The sequence below is a fragment of the Anopheles arabiensis genome, chromosome 3 (genome assembly GCF_016920715.1).
Source record: "Anopheles arabiensis isolate DONGOLA chromosome 3, AaraD3, whole genome shotgun sequence".
NCBI classification, from domain to species: Eukaryota; Metazoa; Arthropoda; class Insecta; order Diptera; family Culicidae; genus Anopheles; species Anopheles arabiensis.
The window spans coordinates 71,627,270-71,636,851 of NC_053518.1; the positions used below are offsets into that span (position 1 = coordinate 71,627,270).

The window sequence follows — 9,582 nt, forward strand, 5'->3', positions numbered from 1 at the left end:
GTTGTGCTGCTTAATCAAGCAAAACTACCATTGTGCTAATGAAGTTTTGCTACTCCCTGCATCTACTCCTACACAAATCCATGGAAAAAGGGCATTCCGAATTTATCATCATACCTTTCGTTCACCCCCTCACCCACTTCAGATGGAACCAAAACAAGCATCGCACCGTTCTCCTTCGTCTTAGAGCGCGGGATGATTTAATAAGACGAGCTTTCCACCGAATGACCCTCGAAACGAATTGCACTATAGCGTCACCCGGGCACCCGGAGACAAGGGACGGTGAAAATAGCGCAACTGTCACGGACCTGTCCGCAATGGCACGGCTCAGGCGCGGAAAAGGCGGAATCCAAAATAATGAGCATCACCGACGAAGAAGCGAGTCCCTCCCACCGTACCACGTTCGCTGGCCTTTGTTGCTGTCGGTTTTGGCTGCCGACAGCGAGCCCGCAAACGGCACAAAGGCATCAGCGTGCATCAACCCGGCCAGGGGATGGCACACAGACAGGCCAAACACAACACATCGAATTAAACTCACCGCGGAGACATATTAAATTCGTTGTCATTTTCATTCTTCATCCTACCAGTGAGATGCGGCGGCCGCGGCCGCTTCCTGCTATCGTAACGCAAGCTAGTACGTTCCTCGGCCCACCTCATTCGCACTCAGCCCGCCAAAAACAATAGGACTAATAACAATAATGACTTCTGGTAAATACCCGAAAAATCCCTTCCCCACCCCGAAAGCAAACCCTGCGGGATCCATCGCCGATAATACATTCATGTCCTTGCATCCTGCCCACCAACTCTGCTTCTCCCGCACATTCTACTGCCACTATGGCATCTTCGGGCGGACGTCATTTGTTTTCATCAACGCCCCGAGAGCGCCCACGAAACGTGCGGCATTTTGTGATTTCTTTGCCTTTATGATTACGAACCGCGGGTGACGGCTGGCAAACCGAGCTAGCGCGCGTGAATGGTTTTCGCTGGGGGTTCTTTTTTTCCTCTTTTTTCAGGCTGTACTATTTTCCAACGGAATGAGCCGATGGCGAAAGGCGGGGGGAGGGGCGCGAGAAAATCGCGAAAATGTCATCAGCAAACCAATAGTAAACCCGTTATACCGAAGACAAATGGGATGACATCAATTATGAATGGCTGACGCGGTATTCGGTCGCGATGTCGACCTACTGCTTGTGCTTTTTGCGGGAAACGGGGGTGCCTCCGGGAACGAGCGCGTTGAGAACGTAGGATTCGGTCGGGTTTTTGGGGTGGTTTGTTTGTCTCGGTGCTTGGAAATGTCTCTCCTAACTGCCAGCAGTAAGAAAGTTTGTTATGGATGGCGCTGGAGCAGAGTTTGCATTGATAGAACGGATTGCTTTCGCCTGCTAGTTTTTTCGGTAACGAACGTGAAATGAGCTGTAAGTTCTGCTTGTCAAATTATGATTATTTTTGGTTGGATGTTGGTTTTGTAACAATGTTTTGGGCAATGGGTGTGAACTAAACTACACTTTATATTAATAAAAGAAACTAGTTTTTTTTGTTACACCGTGTTAATAGCCAATTTATTGAACCTTCTAGCTTCCCGTCCACCGAGTTAATCCTCCTTCGTATCCAAGTTTGCCACCACTTGACCTCTCTCCCGAGGAGGAATGACCGGACGACCCCCCTTCTTCTGCTTCTTCTCAATTGCTCTATCTTTGACAATCTTTCGTCGATCCTTACATTGTCCTCCGCGCGATCACTAACGTGCCGCTTTGTCTTATCCTAGCGTTGCGCTTTATAGCGTGAGCGGAACGCTTCATCTCTTTACCCTTTTTTTTTTTTTTTTTTTCAACCTTCACCTCGTGACAAACGTCATAGCTCATTCCGGAAACATCCTTTAGTGCAGCAATACCGAAACTACCTTTAACTTCGCCGAAGTGTCTTAACTAAGTAGTTTTCCATGGTTATCATATTGCTTTCCTAATCCTTCTACTAACATTCTCTATCACCGACTTTTAGTTGTACGGTGTTCTGCTGTGCTGATCCACATACCATTCGGCTCCCTACACATCGTCATCGATTCATGATTATCGCTCAGCGATCGCTATCCCCTCTTCATTGTCATATCATCATCGTTCGTTACTATCGTCGTTCCGTTGGGTTATACTCTGTGTGTGTGCGCGGAAATAGTACGTAATTTGGGAATCTATTTTTCTTTGTGACCCATTCTAACCTTTTTTCCGTTGAGTTTTTTAGCCATACTCCTACCGTATCCTGGTGTACAATACATGTAACTTCACCTCTCATCTTTCTCAATCATCGCTCTCTTCGATCAACGTTTACAAATGATCGATCATCTTCTTCTTCACACAATCATTCCGCCTACGCATACGATACGTTGCGCGCGAGGCTTCCGGATCGCCTATCAAACCCCCTCCGAGATCAAAACCAAGCAGTTGCTAAAATGGAATGTAACTGTTAGTGGCTTACAGTGGCATAATGTGGTGTATGTGTGTGTGTTTTTTTTTTCAAATAACGTTATAAAAGTAATCTTAACCTACGCGTACTTAAAGCTACCTACAATCTAAACCTAGTGAAAGAGCCTACCTAAAATTAGCGATGAAACCTTTCTAAACCTAGTGAAAAAGCGTACCTAAACCTAATGAATTAACCTACCTAAACCTAATGAACTTATTAATATTTTAAAGATAATAGGGGTATGAAGGATTTGAAGAGAATTCACAAAGTTTTTTTTTTTTTTTTTTTTTTTTTTTTTTTTTTTTTTTTTTTTTTTTTTACCTAGCTAAATCCTAAACTTATCACTCATAGAATCTTTTTAACCTATTATTGTGAACTTTTTCGAATCTTTTTCCATTTCTTACGACACATGTTTGGTCGCTGGGAATCTCTACTACTTCATACGGACCTTTCCACAGGCTTTGTAGCTTCTGTCCTGCACCTGTTGGGATATTTCTTACCAACACTTTTTCTCCCCACATAGGCTTCCATTCTTTCGCATCCTGATCATATTGTTGTTTCCTCATCTCTTTGATTTGATTAGATTTGTTTTCGCTATTATATGCATTTCGTTTAATCTTAATTTCAGTTCCTCGCAATAATCATTATACACTCGCTTATTACTATTTTGGTTAAAAATTGATGTCGGTAATCTTGCCTTCCTGCCATAGATTAGCTCATATGGGGTAAATCGGGTTGATGTATTTACTGTAGTATTATATTCAAATGCGAAGTATGGTAGATATCTGTCCCATGTTTTATAGTTTTGCCCTACAAACTGTCTTAAGTAAATTTTTAGCTCTCTATTAGCTCGTTCTACGAGGTTTGCTTGAGGATGATATGCCGAAGTGTTTATTTTTTTAATTTTCAACAGTTTGCAAGTGTCCTTCATAACCTGGCTCATAAAGTTTGTCCCTTGGTCGGTTACTAATTCCAAAGGAGCTCCAACATAGCATATAACTCCTTCGACAAATGCTTTTGCTACGGTTGTTGACTCTTGATTTTCCATTGGTAAAACTATTAAATATCTTGTTAAGTCATCCTGAATCACTAGTCCGTATTTGTTACCCTTTTCTGATTCCGGGAGAATGACAATATCCATGTATAGCTTATCAAAGGGGTTATTTGAAGTGGTTGTTATTTGCATGGGTATTTTGTTGTACCGGCTAATTTTGTTACATTGACAAGATCTACACGTTTTAACGTATCTTTCTATATCGACGTTCATATCCTTCCAGTAAAACAGTTCTTTTATTCTTTTTTTCATCCTACGTACCCCTACGTGTCCTCCTAAAGGTGCGTCGTGAAATTCTTTCAAAACTGTTTCTATCTCACTTCTATCTACTTCTATTCTCTCATTGCCCGGTTTGTAATTTTTAAATTTAGTTTTATCAACTTGTTGCATATCCTTCAATCGTTCTTTCCTTCTCATTTCGTTCTCATTTGGATCGTTATCGATAGTTATTTTTAATAAATCCTCCCAGTGTTGTTGCTCTAAATTCTCACATGTCTCTTCCGTAGCTTTATGTTGCTTATTGTTTTCACAAATTATATTGTTTTTCATTTGCTGGCGCGTTACAACAGCTAATGTGTGATTTTCAGCTTCTATCTCTTTCATTTCCACACCCGGAAGCCGAGACAGAAGGTCTGCGACTACATTTTCTCTTCCTTTCATGTATCGTACTTCGCATTCTAAACCATGCAATCTAAGTCTTAGTCTTGTTAATATCGTAGAATTTTCTTTGAGGCGCCAAATAGAAACAAGCGGTCTATGATCAGAATAGATAACAAATTTCTGACCATATACATAGTGCTTAAAATGTTCTACTGCCCATACAATCGCTAATAATTCTTTTTCGATAGGGTGGTATCTTTTCTCTGCCCCTACAAGAGATCTACTAGCATATGCAATAGGTTTTTCTTTAGTTTTTTCATTAGAAAGCACTGCTCCAAGTGCATAATCACTGGCATCTGTAGTGATTATAAACATATCATTGTAATTTGGTCGTACTAATATAGGTTCAGAAATTAAAAAAATTTTAAGTGTTTGGAAAGCCTCATCGCAGTTTTCATCCCAAGCAAATTTCGAATCTTTCTTTAAAAGTTCGTGCAAGGGCTTACGTACCTCGGAAACATTGGGAATGAATTTTCCGTAAAGTTAATAGCACCTAAAAACGATCTGAGTTGCTTTAATGTTTTTGGTGCTGGCATATTTGCTATTGCATCAATATTAGATTTTGTAGGTTTAATTCCCTCTGAATTGATTGTATGCCCCAGATAATTTATTTGTTTATGTAATAGTTTGCATTTAGATGGTTCTATTTTTAGGTGGTAATGCTTTAAACCATTAAAAATTTTAATTAAATTGATATTGTGTTCTTCTATGGTTTCACCAAAAACTACAATGTCATCTAAATAAACAAATGCTTTTACCGGCTGTATAGCATATATGACGGTATTCATCAGCTTTTGGAACGTAGATGGGCTGTTTTTAGTCCCATAGGCATTCGTGTAAATTCATAATGCCCTCTAGTTGTAGAGAAAGCTGTCTTTGCAGCATCTTTAGGATCTATTAATATTTGAAAAAACCGGACTTCAGATCGATAGTGGAAAAAAATTACTTTTGCCTATATTATCCATTATATCGTCTATTCTAGGTATAGGATAGTTAAATGGTTTAGTTATTTGATTTAGTGCCCTGAAATCTACAACAATACGATATTTCTTTTTTTCATTTTCGTCCGTCTTTTTCGGGATACACATGACAGGTGAATTCCACGGACTTTTGCTTGGTCGTATTATATTTTGTGCTAACATTTCCTCAATTTCTTCTTCCATTATCGCATTTATTGTAGCCGGGAATCTGTATTGTCTCTTGTAAATTGGTATATTTGAACTAGTTTCTATTTCATGTTTAGTTGCTTCAGTGAATGTGAGCTTATCTCCCGGCAAGTAAAATGTATCAGAAAAATCCATTATTATTTTTGTGATGCATGTTTTTTCATGCAAATCTAAATGGTTGGTATTAATTTTGTTTAATAATTCTTTATATCTTGCTTCACCTATTGCCTCTTTCCCCTTACCTAGTAAATCGCAATCTGCATCTTTTTCCTCCAAGTAAGAGAGGCATTCATGTGCATTCTCTTCTGAGTTAATCTTCTCCAAGAATACCTCCTTATCGTTTTCATCATTCCCTTCTAAATTATTACCCTCTTTACACTCTTCTTCGTTGTGCGGCTTTGTTAAAAGAATGTTTTGAAAATGTCTTTCAACCTTGCTTGCATATTTTCTTAAAAAGTTCGATCCAATAATTCCCGGTACCAAAAGAACTTCCACTATGTGAAATTTCTCACAATATATAAATTTTCCAATGTACAAGCGTACTAACATTGAACCCATAGTTTCAACACAACTTCCATCGAAACTTGACAACGTTATTTTATCGGTATAATTAATAGCCGATTCCCCTAATATTTTAGCTGCATCCCAGCTTAGCACATTGAAACAAGCTCCAGAGTCTATTAAATATTTTAGCTCGATTTTTTCACGATGCTCGGATAAAATATTAGCCATTGGTTTTCCTTCATTTGTGAAACTAACCTGAATGTTTTCATAATAATCCCCATCTGTTGGCTCTGCCTGACTATGATTTGACTCTGGATGGCTTATATGAAAAATATTTTTCTTTTCTATGGGAACACTAGAGGTTTTAGTAGCAATATCTAATGTTCCAATATTTAGTTTTTTGCTGTTGGTTCTGGCATAACTGTTGCTGTATTTTATCGTTGTGATATGGGTTATGTTTTGGTATTTGTTGGGTGTTATGGTTTTGATATTGACTACGTTGTGGTTGTTGCAAATAACTACTTTGATGTTGGTTACGTTGGAAGGAGGATTGATTATTTGGGTAGTTTATGTGTTGTGATGAGTGTTGATTATATGAGGTGCCATATGAAGTGAATTGTTTAGGTTGAGAAAAGTTTCTTGAAGTGTTAGGATAATAAGTGGTACTGTTGTGTTGAGGTTGGAAATTACCCTTATCTAGCCGTAAATTATTACATCTACTTTCATCGCAGCGTGTTAATCTATCTCTATTGTAAAAACTACCGTGTTGACAATTTCTACTTTGCATCGGTTGTTGCACGTTATCATCTATGAAACTTTCCTCCAGGTTGGGTTGATAATTGGTGTGTGTATCATGTGTGAGGAAATTGTGTGAGGAAACTTGGCTTCGATTCAACCTTTCCTCAATCTTCCGAATGTGCTCAATTTGCACCACCTCCTCTTCGAGGTAATCTAACAAATCATCAAATTCGAGATGCTTGTTGGTTCGAGCCAGTGTTTTCAGTTCTTGATTTTTTAGTCCAGCTAAGAAATGAATTTTTAAACTTTTAATGGCATATGAATCTTCTGCGTTTTTTGCATAGTTATTCATGATCTGCTCTTTTAATTTTAGAACTCTTTCCTTATACGTTGTGAAAGGTTCATTGAACTCCTGCTGTAGCGTTTCCACTTGTTGGAAAATGGCCTCCACGTTAACCTTTTCACCAAATTGCTTGATTAAATTTGTTTTCACATTATCCCAACTTTCATCAACAATGCGATTAAACAAACTTGCAGCCTTTCCTTTAAGTTTGAACATTACTACTTGAATAAGCTCTTCCTCTGACTCCCCCTCAGGGATTCGTTTAGCAAAGAAGTCGATTTGATATAAAAATCTTTCCAAATCTTTCGATTCACCGTGAAAGTCCGGAATGCACATCATTGCTCTCTCTGTTGGGAACGCGTACTCCATATTTGTTAATGTGTTATTCAAAGCTTTTTCAATCTCAATACTTTGGTTAAAAAATTCCGCCTTAAGTATTTGAAGTCGTTGCTTGTAACAATAAGCTTTATTTACGTTTGATTCACTTATTGCAGTTGAATTGAAATTGTGCAAATTGTGAATTTTGTTAATATTATCCGAACTATTGTTGATTCGAACAGCTCTATTCCTTAGCGCCAGCACTCTGTCGTTCATTCCCGTACCAATGCTCTTATACAAATGCTGTATACGCAATAATTATTTGACTTATTTAACTACTTTTAAACTTATTGTATACATAAAAATCACTTTAATATTTAAAATAACCCAAAAAATTTATTTAAAAAAATATGTTTAATAAAAAAACTGAAAAATCCAAAACCAAAAACTTCACTATGTGTTAATCACTATTATAATCACTAACTAATTAATCACTAAATTTTACTATAACTACGCTGCGATTTACCTTTCACCAATTTACTTTATCACCTAGCCACTTGAATTTTAGCACCAGCCAGAAATCACCATGCAAATATTTGCTTTACCGCTGTCACCAGATGAACTAAACTACACTTTATATTAATAAAAGAAACTAGTTTTTTTTGTTACACCGTGTTAATAGCCAATTTATTGAACCTTCTAGCTTCCCGTCCACCGAGTTAATCCTCCTTCGTATCCAAGTTTGCCACCACTTGACCTCTCTCCCGAGGAGGAATGACCGGACGACCCCCCTTCTTCTGCTTCTTCTCAATTGCTCTATCTTTGACAATCTTTCGTCGATCCTTACATTGTCCTCCGCGCGATCACTAACGTGCCGCTTTGTCTTATCCTAGCGTTGCGCTTTATAGCGTGAGCGGAACGCTTCAGGTGTCATGGGCGTATAACTTAATATTGTTTTCATATCATTAGTGTTTTATTTTAAGTGGATAACATTGTAGATATCAAAAAAATGTGTTAGATGATATAAAAAAAGGTAAAAAAGGTAAATGCAAAAAACATGAAAAAATAGTAAAATATTCAGAAAAAAATTAAAAACATTAACAAAAATCAAATTATCTAGAATAGAAAAAGAGCATAAAAACCACATGGAATGAATCTATTGTATATAAAAAAGACTACGTAATTTAATTAAACAAGTAAAATGAACTATGATGAAATAGAAATTAACAGAATACATTAAACGAAACATAAAACATAAAGAAAAATAAAGTAATCAGATAAAAAAAAAATATATATATATATATATATATATATATATATATATATATATTTATATATATATATATATATATATATATATATATATATATATATATATATATATATATATATATATATATATGTGATAAATCTATAAAAACATAAGGCAGCTTACAACAAGCGTAATCAAATAATTAAAGAAATAGATGATATAACAAAGCAATCATAATAAAACAACCATACTTATACTAAAGTCCTTAAGGCATGCAAAAAACATAAAATAATTCAATTAAAACAATTCGTTGCAAATCTAGAGTAAAGAGTAAATACAAACATGAAAACAGAAAGCAAAAAAAGGAAGCGATCAAAGCTTTAAAATAATTCAATTGAATGAAAAATGCCATGAATTTAGAACAGATTGATGGAAAATCGTATCCACCTTAAATCGGGAAACATTTTACGGTAATGGTACAACAACATCCATCAACACATTAGTACTATCGGTACTTTTACAATCTTCCCACTTCACATTAGAGTTGATCGTTTTACGAATAGGAACACACACACCATCTGAACCCTTCACTCAAATAGAGTAACTTTGAACAGGCAAAACTGCTTACTGTAAAGCGTCTTTAATTGAAACACACACACACACACACCCAGGGCACAGGGCCCAACTTGATGGCCATCATTTTCCTCGACCATCGTATGGCGGAATGGCTGTGTTAAGGGCATCGTCGGCAAGCTATCCATCGGAATCACGGGCCGAAACCCTGCAAAACCCTTTCTGCGAGCGGGCCCATGATGATGGCTCATTAAACTTTAGTGCCGATCCTCTGATCCACAACAGCCACAACCGCGCGAAACCCAATCCGATCGGTCGTTGGTGTTTGTGTATGTGTGTGTTGCAGCACACCAGCACACATCAACGATTAGACACATATTCCCATTTGCAGGATGTTATCCATAAATCAGCCCGCTGCAATTCTCCCCCACCCTCAATCCCTGCACCAAAAACTATAAAACTTCCCATCCAGCCCCCGCCCTACCTCTCCGTTCCTTGTCGGATGGGGCGGAGCGAATCT

At 37.5% G+C, this 9,582-nt stretch overlaps 1 long non-coding RNA gene across 1 annotated transcript; it reads left to right on the plus strand.

Moving 5' to 3' along the window:
- The first annotated feature begins 1,838 nt into the window (after positions 1 to 1,838).
- Positions 1,839 to 2,404, plus strand: LOC120903547. The gene is made up of 3 exons (XR_005739615.1): positions 1,839 to 1,926; positions 1,996 to 2,165; positions 2,233 to 2,404. It is a non-coding gene; the product is annotated as an uncharacterized LOC120903547 (long non-coding RNA).
- Positions 2,405 to 9,582: the final 7,178 nt, after the last annotated feature.